This window comes from Budorcas taxicolor, chromosome 3, assembly GCF_023091745.1.
Source record: "Budorcas taxicolor isolate Tak-1 chromosome 3, Takin1.1, whole genome shotgun sequence".
Classification (NCBI taxonomy): domain Eukaryota; kingdom Metazoa; phylum Chordata; class Mammalia; order Artiodactyla; family Bovidae; genus Budorcas; species Budorcas taxicolor.
The window spans coordinates 63,726,139-63,732,860 of record NC_068912.1 but is presented as its reverse complement, the minus strand read 5'-3'; the positions used below and the strand labels follow the sequence as shown (position 1 = coordinate 63,732,860).

Here is a 6,722-nt window from a genome sequence, read left to right as displayed (position 1 = left end):
CAGTTAAGTTCAGTCACTCAGTTGGGTTCAACTATTTGCAACCCCCATAGACTGCAGCATGCCAGGCTTCCTGTCCATCACCAACTCCCGAGCCTACTCAAACTCATGTCCATCGAGTTGATGATGCCATCCAGCCATCTCATCCTCTGCCGTCCCCTTCTCCTCATGCCTTTTATCTTTCCCAGCATCAGGGTTTTTTCCAATAAGTCAGTTCTTCACATCAGGTGGGCAGAATATTGGACTTTCAACTTCAGCATCAGTCCTTCCAATGAATATTCAGGACTAATTTCCTTAGGATGGACTGGTTGGATCTGGTTGGATCTCCTTGCAGTCCAAGGGACTCTCAAGAGTCTTCTCCAATACCACAGTTCAAAAGCAAAAATGCTTAGGTGCTCGGTTTTCTTTATAGTCCAACTCTCACATCCATACATGCCTACTGGAAAAACCATAGCTTTGACTAGATGGATCTTTGTTGGCATAGTAATGTCTCTGCTTTTTAATATGCTGTCTAGGCAGATATAGCTTTTCTTCCAAGGATCAAGCATCTTTTAATTTCATGGTTGCAGTCACCATCTGCAGTAATTTTGGAACCCAAGAAAATAAAGTCTGTCACTGTTTCCATTGTTTCCCCATCTATTTGCAGGAAGTGACGGGACCAGATGCCATAATCTTAGTTTTCTGAATGTTGAGTTTTAAGCCAACTTCTCCACTCTCCTCTTGCACTTTCATCAAGAGGCTCTTTAGGTCTTCTTCGTTTTCTGCCATATAGGTGGTGTTATCTATATATCTGAGATTATTGATATTTATCTCAGCAGTCTTGATTCCAGTTTGTGTTTCATCCACCCCAGTGTTTCTCATGATGTACTCTGCATATAAGTTAAATAAGCAGAGTGATAACATAAAGCCTTGACATACTCCTTTCCAGATTTGGAACTAGACTGTTGTTCCATGTCCAGTTCTTACTGTTGCTTCTTGACCTTCATAGAGATATCATTTATCTCTGCTCTAATCTTTACTTCTTTCCTTTGCTAGCTTTAGGCTTCAGTTCAGTTCAGTTCAGTCACTCAGTCATGTGCAAATCTTTGCGACCCCATGAATTGCAGCACTCCACGCCTCCCTGTCCATCACCAATTCCCACAGTTCACTCAAACTCACATCCATCGAGTTGGTGATGCCATCCAGCCATCTCATCCTTTGTCGTCCCCTTCTCCTTCTGCCCCCAATCCCTCCCAGCATCAGAGTCTTTTCCAATGAGTCAACTCTTCGCATGAGGTGGCCAAAGTAGTGGAGTTACAGCTTTAGCATCATTCCTTCCAAAGACTGGCTCCAAATAGGAAAAGGAGTACGTCAAGGCTGTATATTGTCACCCTGCTTATTTAACTTATATGCAGAAAACATCATGAGAAATGCTGGGCTGGAAGAAGCACAAGCTGGAATCAAGATTGCTGGGAGAAATATCAATAATGTCAGATATGCAGATGACACCACCCTTATGGCAGAAAGTGAAGAGGAACTAAAAAGCCTCTTCATAAAGAGAAGAGTGAAAAAGTTGGCTTAAAGATCAACATTCAGAAAACGAATATCAATGCATCTGGTCCCATCACATCATGGCAAATAGATGGAGAAACAGTGGAAACAATGTCAGATTATATTTTGGGGAGCTCCAAAATCACTGCAGATGGTGATTGCAGACATGAAAGTAAAAGACGCTTACTCCTTGGAAGGAAAGTTATGACCAACCTAGATAGGATATTGAAAAGCAGAAACATTACTTTGCCAACAAAGGTATGTCTAGTCAAGGCTATGGTTTTTCCAGTGGTCATGTATGGATGTGAGAGTAGGACTGTGAAGAAAGTTGAGCACCAAAGAATTGATGCTTTTGAACTGTGGTGTTGGAGAAGACTCTTGAGAGTCCCTTGGACTGCAAGGAGATCCAACCAGTCCATTCTAAAGGAGATCAGTCCTGGGTGTTCTTTGGAAGGAATGATGCTAAAACTTTAGGTTTAGCTTGTTGTTTTTCTAGTTTCTTAAGGTGTAAAGTAACGTTGTGATTTGAGGGTTTCTTCTTTTTTATTTGAATGGTTATAGCTACAAATTTCCCTTTGGTATTATTTTCACCATATGCCATAAGTTTTAGTATGTTTTCATTTTTATTTGTCTCAAGATATTTTCTAATTTCCCTTGTGATTTCTTCTTTGATCCATGGGTTATATATAAAAGCATTCTGCTTAATTTCCACATTTTATGGGTTTTTTTCATTTTCCTTTAGCTATTGAGTCCTAGTTTCTACTATGATTGGAAAAGATACGCTGCATGATTTTAATCTTATTAAATTTATTAAGACTTGTTTAGTGGCTTAACATGTGTTCTATCCTGTAGAATGCTATATGTGCATGTGATAGGAATGAATATTCTGCTGTTATTGGGCAGAATATAATATATATGTACTTCCAATTCATCTGGGGTTAAATGTCCTGTTTACTTATTGGTCATCTATCTGGTTGTTCTATCTACTATTTAAAGTAGGGTACTGAAATCTTCTGCTAGGATTGTAGACTTGCATATTGCTCCCTTCACTCCTACCAATGTTGGTTTTCCATTTTTAGGAAGTCTGACTTTGGTGCAGGAAATCAGTCCTGAATATTCATTGGAAGGACTGATTCTGAAGCTGAAACTCTGATACTTTGGCCACCTGATGAAAAGAACTCAGTCATTGGAAAAGACCCTGATGATGGGAAAAATTGAAGGCAAGAGGAGAAGGGGATGACAGAGGATGAGATGGTTGGATGGCATCACTGACTCAATGGACATGAGTTTGAGCAAGTTCCAGGAGTTGGTGCTGGACAGGGAAGCCCAGCATGCTGAACTCCATGAGGTTGCAAAGAGTCAGACATGACTGAGTGACTGAACTGAACTGATATCTGTGTAAATATATGTTTTTTGGTGAATTAAGCCTTTTGCCATCCTATAATGTCCTTGTCTCTTATAAAAAAATTAACTTAAAGTTTATTTTGTCTTACATTAGTATAACCACTCCTGTTCGGTTTGGATTGCTATTCACATAAAATATCTTCGTACTTCATTTCACTTTCAACCTATGTGTATCCTTAGATCTCAAGTAAGTCCCATGCTCACTTTGGCAGAACATATACAAAAATTGGAACAATATAAAAAAGATAAGCATCGACCCTACACATGGATGACACACAAATTTGTGAAGTTTTCCATATTTCTAGGTTCAGGTTGAGAGAGTAGCATTGACATATATACACTACTGTGTGTAATTAGATAGCTAGTGGGGAGCTTCTGGGAGCTTAGCTGGGTGATCTGTGAGGACCTAGAGGGGTGGGATGGGGTGGGATGGGAGGGAGGCTCAAGAGGAAGAAGATTTAAGTATACTTATGGCTGATTCCCTGGTAGCGCTAGCGATAAAGAACCCTTCTACCCATGTAGGATACAAAAGAGATGAGGGTTCAGTCCCTGGATTGGGAAGATCCCCTGTAGGAGGGCATGGCAACCCACTTAAGTATTCTTGCCTGAAGAATCTCATGGACAGGGAAAACTAGCATTCTACAGTCCATGGGATCACAAAGAATCGGACACGACTGAAGCAATTCAGCATGCATGTGGCTGATTCATGCTGTTGTAGGACAGAAATGAACACAGTATTGTAAAACAATTAACCTCCAATTAAAATTTTAAAAATAATAAAATAAAGTGAATCCCATAAACAACATTTGGTTGGATATAAATAATGTTCAATATGTTTGCTTTCAATGATTTGTACTAGAATGGTCAATTCTTTGAAGAAATACCTACAAAGTAAACTCAAATTCAACCTCTATCTTTGCTTAAAGTTAGAATTGACCTAGAGTAATCAACAGTGCTGTGTTTCTATAGGTTTACATGTCCCTATTATACACCTACTACAGAGATCTATGCAGCTTTGTTAAATAGCTTATTGTTCTTCAGTAGGTACCCTGCATAATTTCCACCTCAAGTGGTACTCTCTTAGGAAAACTTCTGAGGGAATAGATTCTGTTTACCTATGCTGTGTCTCTGGGTTTTTACTTATTTAGTTCATTTTGTTTTTTAGTCACTTGTCAGTTCTGGAATTGATTTGAGTTATAAAATGCTTTTACTTACCCACCTTCAGATGAAAGTATAATTTGAAAATACTTTCTCTACCCCTACAATTCAGAAATGTTTTGACTCTATAAGACCACTTGCTCGGTACTATAAATCATCCTGATAGATACAATACCCTTAGATTTGATTTTAAACTCCTAAAATTTGGTCATTTGTTTATTTATAGTTTCTACAGCTACAAAATAATGAGGAAATGTTTAGTAAAATTCTAAAAAAAAGTAAACTGTACCACAAAGACTTTAAAGCACACACAAATCAGACCACATTTTCTATACCATAAATAAATAAAATGCTTTAATTCAACAAATGTTGAATGCTAGCTACTGCAAATATCACCAACATAAATTGTTTATAACACAAAGCAGATTTTATTTTTTACTGTAGTAAGGGAGAGATCATTATCTCTTTAAAGATATAGCAGTAACCTAGAAGAGGAAAGATAAGATCAAAATTAATTCAGAATTGAAAATTTGGTTGAAGGTGGATTTTTTCATGTAAAAAGTTGTTGGAAATTGGTAAGTATCACCACTTTAAAATAGTACAGGATTGGTAGAAATAGCAAAGTGAGGATTTTTCAAAGACTCTTACGGCACAACTGTCTCAATGCTTTCCATTGAAGAGTTAAAAGATCTTTCAAAAAGTGTCTATAATAAAATAGCAAACCACTTGCTAAATAAACTCCTGGACCAGTAAAAAAGTGTTCATAAATATAGTAGAACATCAGACTCATGCTAACATGAACAGTAGATATGGTTTCTGTTCTTAGTGTTCAGGTCAAATGTAGGAACACATGATTTCAGTCCTCACAAAGAATGCTACATGCCCACCAAACTCAATTTATTTTTCTCTTACACACTGTAAGTACAGCTAAACTATAGTTATTAGCCTCTTCTTCAGCTTTGTAGAGACCAGTAATTGAGTTCTGGCCAATGGAATGAGGCTGGAGAATACATGGCCTGTAAAATGTATGCACAAACTTCCATGTTCTCTCCTCCCATGTTCCTCACTCGGTTGCTGGACATTTATGCCAACAACTGTAACTATGAGCACAAAGGGGTAGAGCTATGGAATGAAAGGAGCCTGGGTCCATGAATAACTTCATTAAGCAGACCTCCTACTTCCCCCTCCTCCTCTCTCTCAACATAATGCCCCAACACCTACAACCACATAGAATTTTAATATCAAGGGAAAATACTGTTTAATCATGCTAAGTCATCAAAATATTGAGATTTATCTCAGTCTCAGTCTCAGTCCAGTTCAGTTCACTTGCTCAGTCGTGTCTAAATCTTTGTGATCCCATGAATCACAGCACGCCAGGCATCCCTGTCCATTATCAACACCCAGAGTCACTCAGACTCATGTCCATGGAGTCCGTGATGCCATCCAGCCATCTCATCCTCTTTCATTACCTTCTCCTCCTGCCCCCAATCCCTCCCAGCATCAGAGTCTTTTCCAATGAGTCAACTCTTCGCATGAGGTGGCCAAAGTACTGGAGCTTCAGCTTCAGCATCATTTCTTTCAAAGAAATCTCAGGGCTGATCTCCTCCAGAATATACAGGTTGGATCTCCTTGCAGTCCAAGGGACTCTCAGGAGTCTTCTCCAACACCACAGTTCAAAAGCATCAATTCTTTGGCGCTCAGCTTTCTTCACAGTCCTACTCTCACATCCATACATGACCACTGGAAAAACCATAGCCTTGACTAGACGGACCTTAGTTGGCAAAGTAATGTCTCTGCTTTTGAATATGCTGTCTAGGTTGGTCATAACTTTTCTTCCGAAGAGTAAGCGTCTTTTAATTTCATGGCTGCAGTCACCATCTGCAGTGATTTTGGAGCCCCAAAAAATAAAGTCTGACACTGTTTCTACTGTTTCCCCATCTATTTCCTATGAAGTGATGGGACCAGATGCCATGATCTTCGTTTTCTGAATATTGAGCTTTAAGCCAACTTTTTCACTCTCCTTTTTCACTTTCATCAAGAGGCTTTTTAGTTCCTCTTCACTTTCTGCCATAAGGGTGGTGTCATCTGCATATCTGAGGTGATTGATATTTCTCCCGGCAATCTTGATTCCAGCTTGTGCTTCTTCCAGCCCAGTGTTTCTCATGATGTACTCTGTATAGAAGTTAAATAAGCAGGGTGACAATATACAGCCTTGATGTACTCCTTTTCCTATTTGGAACCAGTCTGTTGTTCCATGTCCAGTTCTAACTGTTGCTTCCTGACCTGCATATAGGTTTCTCAAGAGGCAGATCAGGTGGTCTGGTATTTCCATCTCTTTCAGAATTTTCCACAGTTTATTGTGATCCACACAGTGAAAGGCTTTGGCATAGTCAATAAAGCAGAAATAGATGTTTTTCTGGAACTCTCTTGCTTTTTCGATGATCCAGCAGATGTTGGAAATTTGATCTCTGGTTCCTCTGCCTTTTCTAAAACCAGCTTGAACATCTGGAAGTTCATGGTTCATGTATTGCTGAAGCCTGGCTTGGAGAATTTTGAGCATTACTTTACTAGCGTGTGAGATGAGTGCAATTGTCTACTTTCCCTAATTTACTATGATCTTGGTATCAAATTAA

The 6,722-nt window shown here is 39.0% G+C and overlaps 1 non-coding gene across 1 annotated transcript; it reads left to right on the top strand.

Moving 5' to 3' along the window:
* Window positions 1–3,129: 3,129 nt before the first annotated feature.
* Window positions 3,130–3,234, top strand: LOC128045845 (U6 spliceosomal RNA). Its single transcript, XR_008199179.1, has one exon. It is a non-coding gene; the product is annotated as a U6 spliceosomal RNA (small nuclear RNA).
* Window positions 3,235–6,722: the final 3,488 nt, after the last annotated feature.